The 20,563-nt window shown below is 32.7% G+C and overlaps 1 protein-coding gene across 4 annotated transcripts in view; it reads left to right on the top strand.

Moving 5' to 3' along the window:
* LOC117177680 (GDP-D-glucose phosphorylase 1) overlaps positions 1-20,563 on the top strand; it is an 83,034-nt gene that overhangs the window by 4,091 nt on the left and 58,380 nt on the right. For 2 of the 4 annotated variants that reach the window (XM_033368509.1, XM_033368510.1), the window contains exon 1: positions 9,883-10,062. The exons of the other annotated variants lie outside the window; for them this stretch is intronic. The gene's annotated coding sequence lies outside the window, so the exon portion shown is untranslated. Of the gene's footprint in view, positions 1-9,882; positions 10,063-20,563 lie in introns of those variants that run through there. 4 annotated transcript variants of the gene reach the window in all.

Below are 20,563 nucleotides of genomic sequence, written 5' to 3'. Positions count from 1 at the left end.
TTTTGTGGAAATCGGATTTTTACGGATTTTTAGGAACTTCCCCCCACCCTAAACGCTAGTGTATACGGATTCCCCAACGATTTGGTCTGGCAGCACTGGTTTGGTGCTCACTGGGTAGAACCTAGTTAGAAACGATTAGAAAACACACGAGTGTCAAGTGTCTTTTAGAAGCCGGTTCTGAACCAGACAGAGATTAACTTCGCCCTACCGATAGAAATCTTTGAGTTTTCTTTAGCAAAATAGCCTAGCCCATTTGAAACTATAAGCAGAGTCGATTTGAAACGATTTAGTCTGAGATAGTCTGAGAGATTTGGGTCCTTTCCAAGGTCCTTTTAGTGGTCCTTTCAAGAGTGGTGCGACGGTAATATAATGTTCCTTTTGTATTCTTCACGTACAGGGCGGGCAAAGTTATTTACAGTAGTTAGCCGTGGCTAATCCGCTCTCCCTTTTTAAATTTCTCTTCAAATTATTAAAACTTTTTTTTAATTGATGAATTTTCTCATTATACTTATTTATAATTATAACGTATATACTGATATATAATTTTCTAGTTAAATTCAAAAATGTTGTCTTTTTCGGCGTATCTCATTCCATTTACGAGAAGAAGTTTTAGGCTGTTAACTATGAAATTAAAAAAAATCTACTTCTAAGGGATCGTCCACAAATTACGTAAGACGTTTTTCTTTTGTTTGAATAAAGACGAGCATAAAATTGCTGTGAAGTTGAGAAGGACACAACGATATAAACAAAAGAAAAACATCTTACGTAATTTGTGGACGATCCCTAAATTTTAATCCGGAAGCTTAACAAAGGACCCTTCAGTGTCGGCTACTCTATTGAGATAGCCTCTCTGCTTGTTATTTATGATCGTATTCTTATTTCAATTACGGAAAGGATATTTTAAGGCCTTCAGACCATTTAAACAAGCTTCCTGGACCTTTAAAAATATCTACCTGAGTGCCTGCGGAGAATTTCTCTGAGATTCTTTGACCTAAAGAATTTTTAATATATACTCAAAGATTCTTTTCGGTAGGGTATTAACACTTTCTTTTTTTAATTAATGAGATTTCTCATTATACTTATTTATCATTATATCTTATATACTTGTGTACAATTTTCTAGCTGGATTAAAAAATTTTGTCTTTTTGGCATATCTCATTCCATTTACGAGAAACGTCGTATTAATTTCAATTTTATGCATTAAAAAAAAAGTTAGATATCTAAAATCATCGAAACCCGTAGATTCCGAATTATTATGTTTTAGGCTGTTAACTATGAAATTAAAAAAATCTATTTCTAAATTGTAATCCGAAAGCTTAAAAAGGGACCCTTGAGTGTCGGCTACTCTGTTGATATAGCCTCTCTGCTTGTTATTTATGATTGAATTCTTATTTCAATTTCAGCCTCTTTGCTTTTTCCGTCGGATCGGCGATGTCTAAACGATTTTTTAAAATTCTTATGTAAAATGATCTCCTAATTCCAAAACCGTGTAGCAGAACTCTGGCAAATGTGCTGTTCTCGAGATATTCGCAATTAATTATTTTTTTATAAACGTTTGATTAAACATTTAAAATGTGAAATTTTTGTTCTCCTGTTAGACAAGCTCATAAGAAAGAATAGTTATTTCGGTGTTTTTTCGCTCCGACGAATATTTATTGCACAAAATTAATTAACGTGTAAAATAACTGATAAAAAATACTTTTATCAATAATCAAAAAAGTATTTCAAGGATGGAAAAAAGTAAGGATATTTTGAAAGTCCCAACTGAAATACACAATTCTGCAATAAACACTGTTCCTCTAAAGTTAATAATTTGCAAGGTAACAGAGCTTTTCTTATAAGTCATATTATCACGTTACAACAAATAATAATTTTTCATTGAGCGAATTAATATTAGAGGCAAAATTTCTACAAAAACCTATACTCACATACTTGATAAATAAAAGTTTATCCGAAATGATCATTAAATTGTTTAAATTTATGCAAATTGGGATGATTTTTTAATTTGTTCTCTTTGAGTTGATGTAATTCTTTCCAAAAAAGAGATAAAGGTATGAAAATTGGTGTACTCATTCTGTGAAGCAGTACTAATATTATGGTATCAGCGAAGATTTCACAATTTAAATATAAGGACCCACACAATTGTTAAAACTTTGAACGCCTATCTCTGCTTCTGGTTGTGGTAGAAAGACGGGATAAGAACGGAAAATTTTCAAAAATGACTACGAATTCAGTCATATCAATTAATTTATTGTTTTTTTTTATTTCTTGAAAAGTTATTAAACTCTCATTTTTTCTGGAGGATGACAAAAGGCCGATTAGTGAGGCTGTAAACTGGGCAGCAGGCCAAGGCGCGCACATGGCTGGTAGCCCCTAGACCCAAAGGCGTAGGGGCCGTAGATGTTATGCAAGGGTTACGGGGGCACACTGAAGCTGTATCGCAGATTTCGACAACGTAAAAACGAATCATTCACTCTATCACAGAATTAATATATACCAAATTAAAACTTTTTAAACAACTGTTATTATTCTAAAAGTTTCATTGTGAACTTTGTGATTTTATTCATTACTTATAGTTCACTTTATCATTATATATCCAATGGTTAAAATTGTGTGCATCATTTGTAATTTATACTTTTCAGTCCTGAGAAATTATATCTCAATTTTTTCAACTGATATTTAAATTGTTAAATTTTCGCGTATACCACAATATTAGTACTGCTTCACAGAATGAGCACACCAATTTTCATACCTTTATCTCTTTTTTGGAAAGAAGTACATCAACTCAAAGTGAACAAATTAAACAATCATCTCAATTTACATAAAATTAAACAATTTAATGATCATTTCGGAAAAACTTTTATTTATTAAGTATATGAGTATAATTTTTTTCAGAAATTTTGCCTCTAATATCAATTCGCTCCATGAAAAATTATTATTTGTTGTAACGTGATAAAATGACTTATAACAAAAGCTCTGTTATCTTGCAAATTATTAACTTTAGAGGAACAGTGTTCATTACAGAATTGTGTATTTCAGTTGGCACTTTCAAAATATCCTTACTTTTTTCCATCCGTGAAATACTTTTTTGATTATTGATAAAAGTATTTTTTATCCCTTTTTTACACGTTAATTAATTTTGTGCAATAATTATTCGTCGGAGCGAAAAAACATCGAAACAACTATTGTTTCTTATGAGCATGTCTAACAGGAGGAGAACAAAAATGTCAAATTTTAAATGTTTAATCGAACGTTTATAAAAAAATAATTAATTGCGAATATCTCGTGAACGGCACATTTGCCAGAGTTCTGCTACACCGTTTTGGAATCAGGAGATCATTTTATATAAGAATAAAAAAATCGTTTGGATATCGCCGATCCGACGGAAATAGGTTTGGCGTCTGGACTATATGTGGATACTGTAAGGATACGCTGTAGAGCAGGTCTGTCCAGAGAGGGGTGTTCGACTCAATCCACAGATGTTAGAGTTCTACCACCAGTCTCTCTACTCAGCTTCGGCGGATGTCGGATTCTGAAATGGATGGGAGGTATCCAGTGCTGTAGATACATAGTATCTCGGAAGGTGTCTTAGGACGATTGAATAAAAAATCAAATTAAGTAATTTGGAATTTAATTAATTAATATATTAGCAGTAAAAGAATGCATAAGTCTTACAAATAGGGAAAGTACATAATATTTTGTTTGAAGAAAGTTTTGAAAAATTCTTAAAATGTTAAACCTTAAATCAAAAATCATTTGTAAAAGGAGTTTTTCGGAATATAATTTTTTGATATAATCGTTACAATTAATGGTGTATATAAAATTTTGGGTAAAAGTTGGTTAAACTTTGAAACACGCTAATTAATTTTGCTAATATTTTTGTCGAACTTATTAGCATTAACATTTCAGGAAATTATTTTCATTTGATGAAAAAAATTATAGCTTATTTTTATATTTTGTTAGGCACTTTGAACAAATAAATGCCTGCTATACTTTAGTAAACGTGATGTTAATTTTGATTTTCTCGAAAAATAATACTTTTTTTCGATGATCAATGTTATATTCTTATTCTTTATCCTGATATTTCAGGAGTAAGTTTATGTTTTTGTGAAAACATAAAAAATTGATTAAAAATCAAATTTGACTATTCAATTTTTGTTTAAACATTAGTGTATTTAAAAAACTAATCTTTTTTTGTCGTAAAACGTTCATCATTTTACACTATATTATTGTATTGCAATAAATTGTCATTTAATGTCTAAACTTTTATAACTATTGAAGGGCAACGACTTCAACATTTTTTTAACATTAGCTTACACTTTACAAAGAAACTGTCAAAATTATTTGAAATCAGCATCTTGCAACACACCTATTGAAAGTTATGGCGCTTATACATTTCCTTTATTTATTATTGTAAAGTAAAATGTAATAATATATCAACTATTCATATTTGGAAATTGTTGCAATATTGATGAAATCATATTCCTGTCGAAGAAAGATATAATGTTTCAAGCTCAGGATATCAGTGAACATTTCTCTTTCGTTAGAGTTGCATCTTACATTTACAGCATTAAGATAAAAATATTGCATTTCAAATTAGTCGCCCTGAAGTACCTACTTCAAAACTTATCTGTGGTACTGAATTCTGCATTCTGCGTCACGTGGCACGCGCCACGAACAACCACGAAGCCTTTCCGCAAGCGAGTGGAGGTTGGTGGTGGAGTTAAGGTCCCAAATCACTTTTCGTGTCGTTATGACGATTCTCATGGTTAAAACGCGTGGTGTTTGAGTCGAATTCCCCTCTCTGGACAGGCCTGCTGTAGAGTATGCTTTCCGTTCAGTCGGTCCGCTACGGAGAAAATACCGAAAAAATCTGAAATTTTGTATTCCTTTTAATTTAGCACATTTCGCTACTTTATCTACTGTTTTTCGTATAGTAATGAGGCAAATAGCTTTTTAAAACACAGCATCGGTCATTTTACGATGTCACAATTAATTTGCACAAAGATGGCTCTGATGAAAAATAATTTTTTGAATTCTTTATCATGATTATATATTTTTGTAACGGATAATATTTGAACAAAGCGAACATTTCACGATAGAGAGATGTTTTCTTATATAAAATCCTACTAGATATTGCAAATTTTATGCTTTTGGAGCGCGTTCTTTGCTTCAAACAAAAATTGTATTTTTAATTTATTGGAGGTTACGTCTGGCAGCTCCGATCGGCTTTGAAACCCTGGCGGACCGAAGGAACCGAATGGAGCCTCTACAAAGTACCCGTAAAGACCCTATTGGGTCCCCATTCGGTTTCTTTTTAAAAAACTAAAAAAAAAAAAAAACAGCAAAATTAACTTTTAAATTGTTGACATTCGGATTCTAAGTTTAAATTTTCATTAGAAATTCACGGAGTAATCGCAATACTTTTTCTTGCAGCGTTAAAAACTTTAAGGAATAAAATACCTGTCACTTACATGGGCCGAATGCGCCTTCACGTGCATCTTCTTTTAATAGCAGTTAATAAGCGTTCCGTCGGTAACTTTAAGAATTTTGCTTGGATGCTAGCGCCACGCAGTGGAAACCTCAGGCAACAACGCGGCGATGCAAGTGAGAGAAAATTTTATTTTTAAGCTTCGCGCGCAACATACTACTTGAGCTATTATGGATGCGCTTGAAGTCACCTTCAGCAGAAGATATTGACATTTTTTTAAATTTTGAACGCTGCAAAAAAAAGTATTGCGATTACTCCATGAGATTCTAATAGAAAATTTAACGTAGAATCCGAATTTCAACAGTTTAAAAGTTGATCTTGCTGTTTTTTGAGTTTTTAAAAAAAGGAACCGAATAGGGACCCAATGGGGTCTTTACGGGTACTTTGTAGAGGCTCCTTTCGGTTTCTTCAGTCCGCCAGGGAAGGGACTGCAATCTTATTATTTTAGCCGCCTAATGAGGATTAAAAAACGAAGGACAGAAAATGCATCCTTATGGATTCAATATTGTTAATACCTTTTAATGCAAGCCCTACCGATAGAAATATCTGAATATTCATTGAAGATTCTCAGGCTCAGAGAAGCTTCAGAGAATATTCTCCGCAAACACTCAAGTAGATATTTTTAAAGATCCAGGTAGCTCGTTTAAATCATCTGAAGGCTTTTAAATGTCATTTCCGAAATTGAAATAAGGTATTCGATCATAAATAACAAGCAGAGAAGCTACCTGATTAGAGTAGTCAATACTCACAAAGGGTCATCTTTTTTGTTATTTTTTCCTCATAGTTTTTTCGCGACCACAGGAAAATGATAGGATACACGATAGAAAAAACAACAAGTAAGATGACAGCTGAAACTGGCGTGCCCTAATTGGCCATAATTTATAATAATATCATGCACACGTCGCACGCGTAATATGGTCAATATTATACTCATTTTCAATCCATGTGTGCAATCCAAATTCATCCCAATTTAGCAGACTTTAAAAAAACACGGATTTAAATGTGGGTGCGAATTGAACTTGTTGTTGGTATACGCCTTGGTGATGTAAAAGCACTGTTTAACGGCACCGGGCCGTCAGTGCAGTTTCAGTGGCTGTTTGTGCTTATTTTCAGCACCTAAACGCCATTGAGAAGTGATGGGACGGTCATACAATGTTCCTATTGTATTCATCACGTAATGGACGGGCAGAGATATTTACAGTACCTCGCCGCAACCAAACCGAATCCCTTTTTAGAATTTTCTTCAAATTATTAACACTTTTGTTTAATTTATGAATTTTCTCATTATACATATTTATCATTATAACTTATATAAAAATATACTACTTTGAAGTTGAATTAAAAAATGTTATCTGTTTTGGGGTATCTCATTCCATTTACGAGATACGTTATATTCATTCCAATTTTAAACATCTAAAAGAAAAAGTTAGATATCTGAAATAATCGAAACTCGTAGATTCTGAATTTCTAACCTTCTCGTAGATAATTTCTAAATTTTACAAATTTAAAATTTTGATTTATAATCCCTTTCAGCTGGTCTACTTGGTAGTTTAGTCGCATTGGCATAGGCACACCGATTTCCACTAACACTATAGTATAGACTACTAACACACCTTTTCAAAGACCTCACAGACTCGATTTATTGGCCCTGCCCAAAAAATCGGAAAAATTTTGAAAGGAAATTTCTGATAGGTTCTGAAAAAGTCGGAAAAATATTCTTTTCAGATTTGATCAGAATCTTTCCGGAATCTGCATCCGAATTCTTCAGTTTCTTTCCGAAAATTTGTCCCAATATGATTCCATCAGATGTTATCAGAAGTGTCCCACTAGTGTTCTATCAGATCTCATCAGAAATTTACCATTTATTCTTGATACTTTGGAACGTTTCGTACCATATTTTCTACAATATTGCCGGATATTGCAGGAAATATTATAGAAATATTGAGGGAATATGCGATGTTACTAGGGCATAACCTAAAAATATAAAGGAATAACTACTGCGCATGACAGAGATATCCGCGTTCTGACACCACTATGCCTAATTCAGTCGAATTTTAATTCGAAGCACATTTTATTTATTTGAAAGGCATGTATCAATTGTTCGACTCCTGCCTTGCTGGTATTTTTTGGATTACGATTCGCAATGATGCCACATAAGTGCTGATTTTTCATCCTGTATCCGATGTTAAAAAATACTTCGAAGGTTTCTTGATTGCACGTTCTTAGCTTTTCGTGTTTCCTCTTCGACATACCTAAATCCACGTACAGCGCCAAGATTCCCTGCAATTTACTTCGTCATCAGCTTCCTTACGAAGATGCTACGTCTCAGATTCGCTATCGGACTCAATTTCGATCCATGAAAGTGCTTTGGATAATTCTCCCTTGCTATAATTTAAAGCAAGTTCTTGGAGGCGCTTTTTCTTCGTCTTTCCGGATCCATTAGTCAAACGTTTTGTTTGGATAGGTGGACAAAAAAAAGATACCTTGAACACTGCTTCTAAGAATTCCGCATGATTTTGAACAAAAAATGCTTTCTTCCTACAGACACTTTTCCATTTTCTATCATACAAGGGCATAAAAGAGTCAACCAATTTTTTTTCTTATAGCTATTAACTGACTTCATCAAAAGAAGACGTAGCCTTAATATTAACCAAAATGAAATCTACTTTTTTACATTTTGACAAAGCCAAGAACGACTTGAAGTTGCATCTGCTACTTCAAGTCGTTGTTGATTTGTTTTTCTGCATTTGTGCATTTCTGCAGAAGAACAAATCAAAAAGTACTTTGAGTTGCTGCTGCAACTTCAAACCATTCCCCATTTTGTTTTCTTCATTTGATTTTATTTTGTTTTAAGGAAGACTTTCATAAATAGACTGCGTGTTTCTTAATTACTTTAAGAAAAATTCACAAAAAGTGTTTTGAAATGAATGTAGCCTAGTTCATCTTTTAATTTGATTAAAAATTGTCTTGGTCTTATTATAAATCCAGTAGGAAGGGGACGTAAATGTGTAGCTCCTAGTTGCAAGTCAGGTTATGACAACAACGAACAGAAATTTCAGATGTTCTTTGCATCAAAAATCCAACAATAATTAAGCTGAGCCAAAAAGTCATTTTACGGAATGATATTGTGTGAAACCATAAGCACGCAATGAATGAAGATCACTTTTTGGAGTCTGACATCATTTCGGGGGTCGAAGGTTACAGGACCTGATTTAAACTTCATGTGTACGGCACGTGTGTTTATAGAGTTTAATAGTTTATTGGTTGTTCATTTTAAACATGAGGTTTGCCATAATATAATTAACTATTTATGTCAAAATCTCTTTTAAATCTATATATCTCACGGTCGTGGAGACCCGATGACCTTCAAGGTCATTCCAGGGTTGTATAAACTCAAAGAAGGTGTAGACGACTGATCAGCGAAAATATGCGTTTTCGTGAGAAATGTTTCAAGCAAAAGTTTCAGGGGTTTGGACGAGGATCTGAATAGTGGCCTCGAAGCTGACCTTGGCGTTGACCTTCAAGGTTATTTTAAGGTCAACTTTTATTTTTCAAATGGAAGCCTCTATTTTTGAAACCGTCAATGGAAAGAACGGAAAATTGTACGTTCAGATATTTATCAAGTTTATGTGACCCGATGACTTTCAGGGTCATTCCAGGGTCGCGTAAACTCAACAAGGTCTAGATAGCTGATCAGCGAAAATATGCGTTTAAAAAAAAGTTAAACATTGTATCCAGATCCAGTCAACTAAGGCGAGATCCATCGTAGGTCTCGTCAGTCCACAAAAAAAATCCTATGTGGATCCGACCCGCAGAGGCAAACTCCATTAAGGGTCTCGTCAATCCACTTTTTCCTGAAATGTTTCTCACGAAAACGCATATTTTCGCTGACCAGCCGTCTAGACCTTGTTTGAGTTCATACGACCCTGGAACGACCTCGAAGGTTATCGGGTCACATGACCTTGATGCATATCTAAACGTAAAATTTTGTGTTCTTCCCATTGGCGGTATCAAAAATAGGGGTTTCCATTTGAAAAATAGAAGTTGACCTTGAAATAACCTTTAAGGTCAACGTCAGCTGCAAGGCCACCATTCAGATCCTCGTCAAAAACCCTGAAACTTTTGTCTGAAACATTTCTCACAAAAACGCATATTTTCGATGATAGGGGGGGGGGGGCTCCGATACTTTTTGATGACCCTGTATAAACAATATGTCAATCATATTTTGTGTTGAGAAAATTCGATTCAGTTAAATCAAATTAATATTTTATTTCAAATAAATTGTGCATTCATCTTATTTCAAATGATATTTGTACCTGCGCATTGTACGTGCGCAAATGTTAAACTTCACGGTTCACCGGAGATCGTTGCCGACGTTACCATGAGGGAGGTTATGTGTGCGTCAAGTTGTGGTGTACGAGTCATGTTTTTGCAGTAGAAAATTTCATCGAACTCTATAACAGCTGTATTACATATATTCATCGTTTCTATTTGAGCCTGTATTACTTTGCGCGCCACGAATTGTGTTGAAACTGGTCAGTAAGGAGTTAAACAGAGGCATTACCGACAAGGTAAGAAAACTTTTTTAGAAGAAGGGACATATTAATGTATATGCTTCTTGTTTAGTAACGAAAATGAATTCATCTGAAAGGGCACATTTTTGCGTTTTCAGACAGTACCCAGTAATATAAGTATTGTTTGCCAAACTATTGTTAGAATAATTTTTAAACAATTTGTTCAAATCCAGTGAATTACACGATATTTCCAGTAAAAAACACACTGCATTCAGTGAACGGCACCTGCATTCGGCACTTCATCGGCACGCGTGCGACTCGCACGAGATGCGACATATATGTCACGCATATGCGGGTACATCTGTTTGGTGACACGCGTGACGGTTTATACGCACTCATGCGTGGCACCGTGCGCGCATATTATGATCTGGGTTATAACATGTCCCTGACTTAAATCATTATAACTGCAGAAAAAACACATAAAAAGAGACTACCCTATCGATAGAAATCTCAGAATATATACTCAAAATTCTTAGGCTCTGAGAAGTTCTGATAAATTCTCCACAGGCACTTAGGTAGATATATTTAAAGGTCCCGGTAGCTCGTTCAAATGGTCTAAAGGCTTTAAAATGTCCTTTCTGAAATTGAAATATAAATACGATCATAAATAACAACCAGAGAAGCTACCTCAATAGAGTAGCCGACACTCAAGGGTCATTTGTTAAGCTTTCGAATTAAAATTTAGAAATAGATTTTTTTAATTTCAAAGTTAACAGCCTAAAACATAATAATTCGGAATCTACGAGTTTCGATTACTTCAGATATCTAACTTCTTTTAAATGTTCAAAATTGGAATTAATACAACGTATCTCGTAAATGGCATTGAGATACGCCAAACCGGACAACATTTTTGAACTAAACTCCAAAAAATAATAATAAAATAAAATAAACTCCAAAAAACCGTCTACTTTCGAGATAACACAATGAAAAGTTACAAAAAAATCATTTGATTTGGAGATGTCCATTTTGAACTAATACCAATAGTTTAAAAAATTGTCGCAAACAAATGATAAGAAAACGGATTTTTTAATCATAAAACATGGACTTTAAAGTAAACCATATTGCACTATTTTTTCTTATGGTACAATGTTTTCAATTAAAAAATTGGACAATTTTCGAAACATTTTAAAAAGAACCGATTTTTCGAATCGACAAAGAAAAAAATCGGTATTTCCGAAATTCTTCATAACAAAGTGAAATAACGAAATACATGTAGTTTGTTTTCCATTCAAGAACAAGGGAGATCAATTTTATAACAAAAAAATTTAGTTCTAAATCTGACATGGTAAATCATGGAAATATAAAGTTCAAACTGCTTTGAAAATGTATGTCAAAATTAAATTTTAGTCATATTAAACTGCATATTTTCAAAACGTTTTTTGTTTTTAAATAATTAGTAATACTTACTTTTAATTTTCCATATATTTTTTTCTGCTTATTTGCAAACAGCATCAAATTTTTAAAATTATTTTTGCTTTTTCTTAATGCAATTCAGTGCAAAAGTCAGAACAATTGATCGGCGGAAGAATCGGAAAGAAAGTACCGTTGGCGGATCGAAGAAACCGAAAGGAGCCTCTACAAAGTACCCTTAAATACCCCACTGATTCCCCCTTCGGTTCCTTCTTTAAAAACTCAAAAAGCAGCATGATCAACTTAAATTGTTGAAATTTGAATTCTACGTTAAAATTTGCATTAGAAACTCACGGAGTAATCGCAATACTTTTTCTTGCAGCGTTAAAAACTTAAAAAAATCAAACACATATCATTTACATGCAAGTGAGAGAGAATTTTATTTTTAAACTTCGCCCGTAAAATACTACGTGAGCTATTATGGATGCGCTTAAAGTCACCTTCAGCACATGTTAATGACATTTTCAAAAATTGTTAACGCTGCAAAAATAAAGTATAGCGATTACTCCGTGAGTTTCTAATGGAAGTTTTAACGTAGAATCCGAAATTCAACAATTTAAAATTTGATCTTGCTGTTTTTTTTTTAGTTTTTTAAGAAGGAACCGAAAGGGGACTCAGTGATGTCTTTAAGGATTCTTTGTAGAGGCTCCTTTCGGTTCCTTCGGTCCGCCAGGATTACAAAAATGTAAAAAAACCAATTCCATTTCATTGGATGAGCTTTGTATTTTGCACACAAAACAATTCTGATCAATCTCGTTTCATTTAGTCCCTTCTTTGACTACATTTCAATCGCATTCGAATAGTTTTGTTGGCGCTGTCGTCATTCCAATTGCTCTTGTATCAATTTTCGACGTTCTTAAGGATGGCAGTCATATTTTTAAATAAGCGATAGAAAAGAATTAGGTACGTTTCTATTTTAATAAATTCGAACCTTCTTACCAAGAGGGCTGGTTTTGATATTGATTAACATAATAATATTATGCTTCTGTAAACAATAGCCTGGATTAAGTTTTTGACACTTCCTTGTTCAAGCGTAGCCAATATAACCCCAAACGTAGCCTCTATAATTGCTATTAAAACTGGTAATCAACTCATTAAAATTTTTATTAAAAACAAAAATCGACTATTCGAATTACAATCATTCTGAGATTTTTCCGCTGACGGAAAAATCTCTATTCTCAGAACTCATGACTTGGTCAAGTCCGCACGTTTCGGATCAGCAATCGTGTGAGAGAGCCCTATACCGATGTCTTTAGATGGTATTTCTTTTCATGAATGATACGTGAAAAAAATGATTAACGTTTTCTCCACTCGCAAGTTGCTAATTGATGGTCTGTTTCAATTTAAAATTAGATATTATTGGACATTAGGATTTTTTTTTCAATTCATGGGCATCGTTAGGGTATATTCCTTATGCACATCAAAGTTTCAAATAGTTTCGAAAACATTTGACCAACTTATGACGATTTATTTACTAAAAAGTAATTGAATTCAGTGACAATACTTTTTCAGTTTCTCATTCCTATTATTAAAAATACTTATCCGGTGGATAACAGAAAAAGATCTATTTTGTCATTCTGTACAAGCCCATATTTAAAAAATATTGATTTTGTTAATTAAAATTTCTACCCACTAAGAAGTTTGGACAATAACTTCACCCGATTTTGAGCGCTGGACGAATTTTTTCGATTCAGACCCTCAATTTTGAAAAGGATTGTCGAAACGTTCGAAACCAAGAATAATAAAATAAAAATTCTGACCTATAAATTCTCATATATTTTTGTATGCAACAAATGCTTGTTATGGGCACTTTACGCTAGTTATTTTGCAAGTGGTAAGTTCCCGTTTACCGACCAATACGAGCAATAGTTGTAAGACATTTTACGTCGCACAATCCAGTCGTTGACAACTTCGGATTAAGCAGTAGTTCAAATTCTCAAGACTGGAATCTCGCAGTCTTATTCAACAGTATGGTGCTAGGACATATCAGTTAAGCTGGTCGGGCCTCACTTCCAAATAAAAAGGTGAACCGGTCGGAAGTACTTATCTGAAAATATCGAATTCTTTATACCTTATACAGAGAGAAAACTTTTACGAATTGTGACTCTGGATCTTTACATCATAATTTCTAATAGTGTACTAAGCATAATAGTTTTGTTACACACGGACCCATGCAGTAGCGATTATGAATCAGAATTAACCGATAGAGGAACGACAATTCCGATAGAAAATTAATGATTTAAATAAAACAAATTTAATATAAACAGTTTAAATGATTGATTAAAAAATAGTTAATTGGGCAACTTTGAAGAAAATCCTGACATACATGTAGTCTATTTTTATTTACAGACTATTTATTTTCAGACACTTTTTTTTTATTTGGTTTAACCTTTTTTTTCTTATATTTGCATCACACCACTTTAAAATATGATTGGTAGACATTCCTTTTCAGATGTTTTGAGGTCACAAAACTATTTGAAGCAGATGATATTCCTAGTATATTACTCCAAAAAGTCTCTAATTCGTTGGGCTTGGGTGGATTTTCAAACCCTTTTCGTGACCGGTCTACCGCATCTTATGTAGTCAATCAAACACCGAGCACGGGACGCATTCTGTCTTGCCCATCTAATCTTCTTCTTCAGTTGATGTAAGCGTCTTTTGGTCTTTTGATGCATCGTCGGTTTTATCCTTCGATTTGAATCAGCCAAAGCTCTCGCCGCACGAAAACTTAAATCATTGAAGGCCCAGATGTCGAAATGCTCCCAGATATCCGCACAAAGGGTGGCATTCATATTATTCAGGTCTTGGTGTTTAAGAGGAACCTAGAATGTTAATGTTCCTTCTTCTCCTGAAATCACGATTATCTCTCAGGAGGTGTCTACTTTTCGCGGTTAGCCTTAATTTCGCTTCCTCCTTATCATCTGCGGCTTCCTCATATAGACTCAAAAAACGCTTGCATTTTAATCCAGTAGTTATACTCTAAATATTTTAATTTAAATGAGTTTAAAAGATAACATGTAAAGCATAAGAAATCGAGAGAATCCTGTAGAATTAAAAAAAAACGAGTTCATCTTAATTCAGTAGTAGTTCACCGTGGAACATAGTTGATGAGTTTGAAAATAGTTGAAAAGGATATCATACTTTTAGAAGAATTCAAAGCATTTGATTGTATTTTACATTGATCAGGTGTGGTCACTGCTTAATTGCAATAATCTATGATTTATCTAGGCTTACTGAAATGATTTATGCTACGTTCACCAAATGCTGCACCATTATTTTATCTCGAACATGTTTAAATAAAAGAATTTATCTGTTTGCAAAGTTATTTTACTGTTCGATAAAACTTACTTCAGTAGGAGATACGGCTTTTTGGGGTCGCACGTGCACTTGAAACTCTGTCGTACCCAAAATACACGCCGGATCCAAAAATATTTGAGAGACATGTATTGTAACCATAAATTTGAACGAAATTTATTTTTACTTTGCCACGCCCTTTATCTAAAAATTTTTAAATCTCAATAAAAACATTGGACAACCGAGTTTGTTTACGAGGCCAGTAAACTTGCGTATTTAACCGAGCACTCGACATCGAGGGTGTTGATTTAGATCGCTCTAAATTTGCATTAAGAGGTGTGAGTCAGTTTTGTGAAGAGCGGCGTGTCATGAAACACTGGCGCCACCGCTTCCACGCCCCGTCTGCCCGCTTTCTGTTATTATTTTGCATGTAAAAACTTGTGAAATGTCATAACTTTATCGTCTTTTTGGAGTATTTTATTCATTTACGTATAAATGTGCAATCAAAATGGGTGAACATCGATGTATAGCTCCGAACTGCAAATCAGGATAAGACTCAACCCTCTCATGTGGAGTAAAAAAAGTTTTTTCTGCGTTCCAAAGAATGAGGTTGAGAGTTGCCAACAAGCAATTAAGCGTATCAAAAAAGATTTAATTGTTAAACCTGGACAGTTAGTGTCTGAAGATCACTTTTTTAAATATCAGATCATTTAAAAAAAGGAAGTTTTAGCTCCTGATGAAACGGTTATGGCGGTAAGTATTACGACTTGTTTACCCTGATATCCTTTAGCATAAATAATTGAGTGGCTCTGACGATTTCATGACAGCATTGATTTTCGAATTTTAATTTATTCTTCTTGTTACTGAACTATTACATTATTGTGATAGTGTGTAAAATGATAGTTTTAATAGTTTTTGAAATTTAAAAAATATTTCAAGACCCTTACTATCTGTAAGAAAAATGTTAAAGTAACATTAACGACAGGATATAAAAACTAAATTAGAATATGTGAACAAAAATCCATCGAAAATATTCAAGTTTATAAGCAATTCAATTGGAAAAATTCCAATCAAGAAAAATAACCATTTTTTAATATATAGCAATATTTAACTGTTTTTATTCAAAAATGAATAACTTGAAAGTGAATTATTTGAAATAGAGAGCCTTAAATAGTTAGAATTTCAGACGATTAAATTTAAACTTTGAATGTCGCAATTGTAGTTTGATTAATTTCATTTTAATGCATAAATAACAAATATACCATTATTAATTTTCAAAAATTCGCGTAAGTTTAAGAGATATTTAGAACTTTTAAAAATATTCCAACTTGATTCAAAACTTAAAAAGATTTCAAAGAATTAAAAACAAAATATAAATTTTGGAAGATTACAATAGAATTTCTAATGATATTCAAGGATTTAAAAATGTTTTAGGATAATAAAAACAATTGGGTTTCGACCATTTTGAAAGGCTTTAAAAGGATACAAAAAATTATTAAGATATTTGAAGAAAATTGAAAATTATTTTTATTCTGAATAATTAATTTCAAGAGAATATTCTTAAAAATTTGAAAGTATTTTCAAACTTGTCAAAAAAGAGTCGTAAAGATTTGAAGGCAATTTTTTTCTAACTTTGAAGGATTTTCAGATAACTTTTAAGAAATGTTGAATAATTTTCATAAATATTTAGATGTTTTGTAAAAATTTCAGAAATAATATGAAAATTGAACTTATACCAAAACTCTTCAAGTAAAATGTGGAATTAAACATTTTTAAGCGTCTTAAGGATTTTTAAAGGATTAAGGATAATATAAAAATTTCCTTAAGATACCTGGGAAAATTTTTAATATTTTTTTAATTTAAAAAAAACATTTTAAAAATTTAAAAAGAAATACAGGTTTTGATAAATTAATAACAATTGAACAATTATTAATTTTTCACGACTTAAAATATAATAAATTTATATTCTAATATGAAACAATTTTAGATAAAAAAATTATAATCGTTAAATTTGTATTGTTTCTGAATTGAATATGATAGCTAGGATTTAAAAATTGAGAATTTTCTAACTGTACAACTTACAAAAGTTTAAATTTCACTACTTAACGGCATTTATTGAAAAAAAATTCACTTGCAATGTGTCAGAAGCTTCCATTGTACATGCGTAAATTATTGAGCTTTTAATTACAAAAAAACTTTTAAACGTTTATTTTAAAATTTAACCATTCAAAATGTTTCCTCCTTGAGTGTTTTAATTTGAATAGAAGTTTTTATAAGTTCAAATGAAAACTTTTAGGCTTCAAGAGTTCGAAAACTAATTTTAAGTTTTACGTGCTAATTATAAATAGCAAGGGTTCCACATTAAACCTTGGATAACTTAACTTGTCAATTTTTTAACAATCTTTAAAATTGAAGAGCTTTGAAGATTGTGCACATTTTTAAATAAAATTTTAAGATTAGAATTCCATTAGTTACAGATACAGTATTTCAACAGTTTTGAATTATCGCGGGGTTTCAAAATGTATGTACAATTATATTAATTTATTAATAAATTCAAGTATTAAAGTAAATTAAAATTGTATAATAATTATTTGTTTGTAGTCAGAATGGTACAAGAAACTTAAATTGATACCAGGGGTGTTGCCATCTCAATTTCCAAACTTTCCTGAGCATTGATCGAAGTCTGCTTAAAAACCTCGTCGTCTACTAAAGTGCGATTTTGTGACAAATGATTCTGAAATGTCTAATAAAAAAATATTAGGGAAATGAAAACGTTTAGATATTAAAAAAATATTTGAAAATGATGCGAATGAGTAAAAAGCTACAAATTGTACCGAATATTTCAAAAAGCCCAAATTATCTATAATCGACGGGGTATTGGACATTTTCCCAGCTGGTTTAAACTCGAATAAGTGCCTGTTTGAAAATATTTATTTAAAAATGAAAAGAAGGTATCTTTCCCTTGGGGCTGGATCCGAAATATTGTTAAAACTGGTGAACTCAGGGTTTCAGAAAAACTGTTGCCATTTTGTTAATTCAATTTTTTTTTTAATTTTCCGGCAGATTTTGAAAGAAGACGATGGGCTCTATGAGAATCAAAAAGAAGATAATGAATAACTCAATTGAATCAAAAGTTACAGATGTTAAAAGAAAAAATTCGGGTATCCTGCAGAACAAAGCACAAATTCAAATACGCGTAACATTTAGATATTGTAGTTTTCGAATCGTAAAGATACGTATTTCCAAAGTCCCTCTAAAAAAGCAACATATTTCGTTGGAAAGTTATTCTAAAATGCGAGTGCTTCTTGCTCTTCAAGTTTCTTGCTAACACATGAATTTACTTTTTTTTTTGAAGATCTTATTTTCTTTCATGTATTTTCATTAGTATTATGAACAATATTCCGTATTTTTAGATAATAAGCCATTCACTAGCAGAAGTTCTGAGATATTATAAGAGTAGAGTTGACGAACTGAAGGACTGTGGATCGACTGCCGACTTCTGCGATATATTTAACTTTGGATTTGACGCACTAAACAGAACGAGACCAGAAACAGGATTACGACTTGATAGTGTCTCCTCAGATTTTGCAGTCACTCTTGGACTGGTTAGATACATAGGACGGGAGGGTTTTGGATGGTACATTAAAGAAAAAAGATTTTTTAACAGAAAGCACTCTTCATGGACTGAGGGTCACTTTACACTCTACTATCGAATTATCGCACTATCTGTTGAAAAAGTGTAAATTTGACTACGTCTGCATAATAATTGCTATACTTTCATCATAGTATATTTGTAAATAATTTAAATAATTATATTGATTTACAATTAATCTGGCATTTATTACTCCTATATACTCTCCTACTGTCTTTACTCCAGATTTAATTTATATCTCCATCTAATAAATCCAGTTTTTAAATAAATAAATGAGAAAATTTACAGTAAAGTCAATATGTTTAATACTAATAATATTTTCAACCGTTTAACGATCATTTTATTATAAAGAATGCGAAAAATATTAAATCTCCCTTGCTTCGAATCAGCTTTCATTCAAATTTAGGACGTGGCGCCAGTGTTTCATTTTCTGCCGTTCTTCACAAAACTTACTCAGCGCATTTTTATGGCGAGTCACCCCCCTGGTATGACGAAACGATGAATGACGAGCTGGAGGGGAGTACGGCGAGGGAAGTTTCATAAAGACCTTTGTTTCTGGAGGTCCTAAATTTTGTGCCCACCAGGTTGTTTATGCAAATGGTAATATCTACAGAAAATGCAAAATGAAGGGGATTACACTCAATTATAAAAATTCACAATCTGTTAATTTTAACACTTGGCGAAGTGATTGTTGATAGAGCAGTAGATTCAATCCAGTTAAATTTTATGGCCATCAAATGCACAACGTTTCACGATGTCATCACAGTAAATGAAAGTAAAAGACGATGTATCGAAAATTTTGACTCACTCCCCTACGGTTCCAAGGAACCGCTCTAATTTTTATTATACTATCTCTCACTCTCCCTCCCTCCTCTCTCTCACGAACGCGTACAGTTGTATGGGACATTTTCAAAGCATTGGATAACAGGTTAGTATAGTTTTCAGTGTTTACAATTCCAGTATTTACGCTAAACATCTCAGTTCCGAAAAATCTGCACATCTTAATAAGTAAGTAAACCAATTTTTGGGGCAGAACAAACAAAAAGTAGGTCCGTCCACTCAGCAACGCCACCAAGGAAAATTGAAAAATGAAATACATCATATTTTTTTGCTTCTTTTTTGCTAATTTTATGCAAAAAAAAATTTGTTGCTCTTTAAACTTCGGAGTAAAGGGTGGCGGCGCTAACAGGACGTTCACTCAGCGCCGCCACTTACGAAAACTCACTCAAAATTATTATAATGAGATGAACGATTACTGGAGATTTTTTAGCTTTCTGATGACATATATTAGGTTTCCCAAAAAGTACCCCTAATTCATATATTCCTACCCCTCGTGACCAAAAATGTTTTAAAAGTTGGAAAACCACCTTGAACAATATGAAAATGATATAAAACTAATGTCTGATTCAGGGGTAGGTTTTAAAGAACGTGTTATATATTATCGAAGAGCAAAAAAGAGCAAAAGAAAGTATCAATTAAATGTGTTTTCTAAGTTGTATTATTTTTTATGCTTTTTTCATACATATGTATTTTCTACTGCATAAGTTTAAGTGAAAGGGTAGTTTTGAGTGAAATTATAATGAGAGGGAGATTTTCGAATTTTATGTAATTAATTTGGAGTTCTAAATCATGTTTACATTGTTCAAGGTGGCTTTCGAACTTTTAAAGCAGTTTTGAAGACGAGGGGTAGGTATGCATGATTTAGCAGTAGTTTTTGGGGAACGTATTAGACATAATTGGAGAACAAAAAAAGTATCAACTAACAGCGTTTTCTAAGCTGTATTGATTTTTATGCTGTTTTCATACATATATATTTTCTGCTGCATACGTTTACGTGAAAGGGTAGTTTTTAAGGAAATTGTAATGAGAGGGAAATTTTCAAGTTTCATGTAATTAATTTGGAGTTCGACATCATGTGTACATTGTTCGATGTGTTTTTCTAACTTTTAAAACGTTTTTCTTCACGAGGGGTATGTATGTATATCTTAGGGGTTAGTTTTTGGGGAACGTATTATAAATGATCGGAGAGCAAAACAAAAGAGCAAAAAAATATCTACTAACAGTGTTTTCTAACACTGTAATGTAATTAATGTCATGTAAATTATTTGGCGTTCTAAATAATTTTCACATTGTTCAAGGTGG

The sequence above is a fragment of the Belonocnema kinseyi genome, chromosome 8 (genome assembly GCF_010883055.1).
Source record: "Belonocnema kinseyi isolate 2016_QV_RU_SX_M_011 chromosome 8, B_treatae_v1, whole genome shotgun sequence".
NCBI classification, from domain to species: Eukaryota; Metazoa; Arthropoda; class Insecta; order Hymenoptera; family Cynipidae; genus Belonocnema; species Belonocnema kinseyi.
Note: the sequence above shows the minus strand (reverse complement) of the source record. Positions and strands in the feature narration are given on the sequence as shown.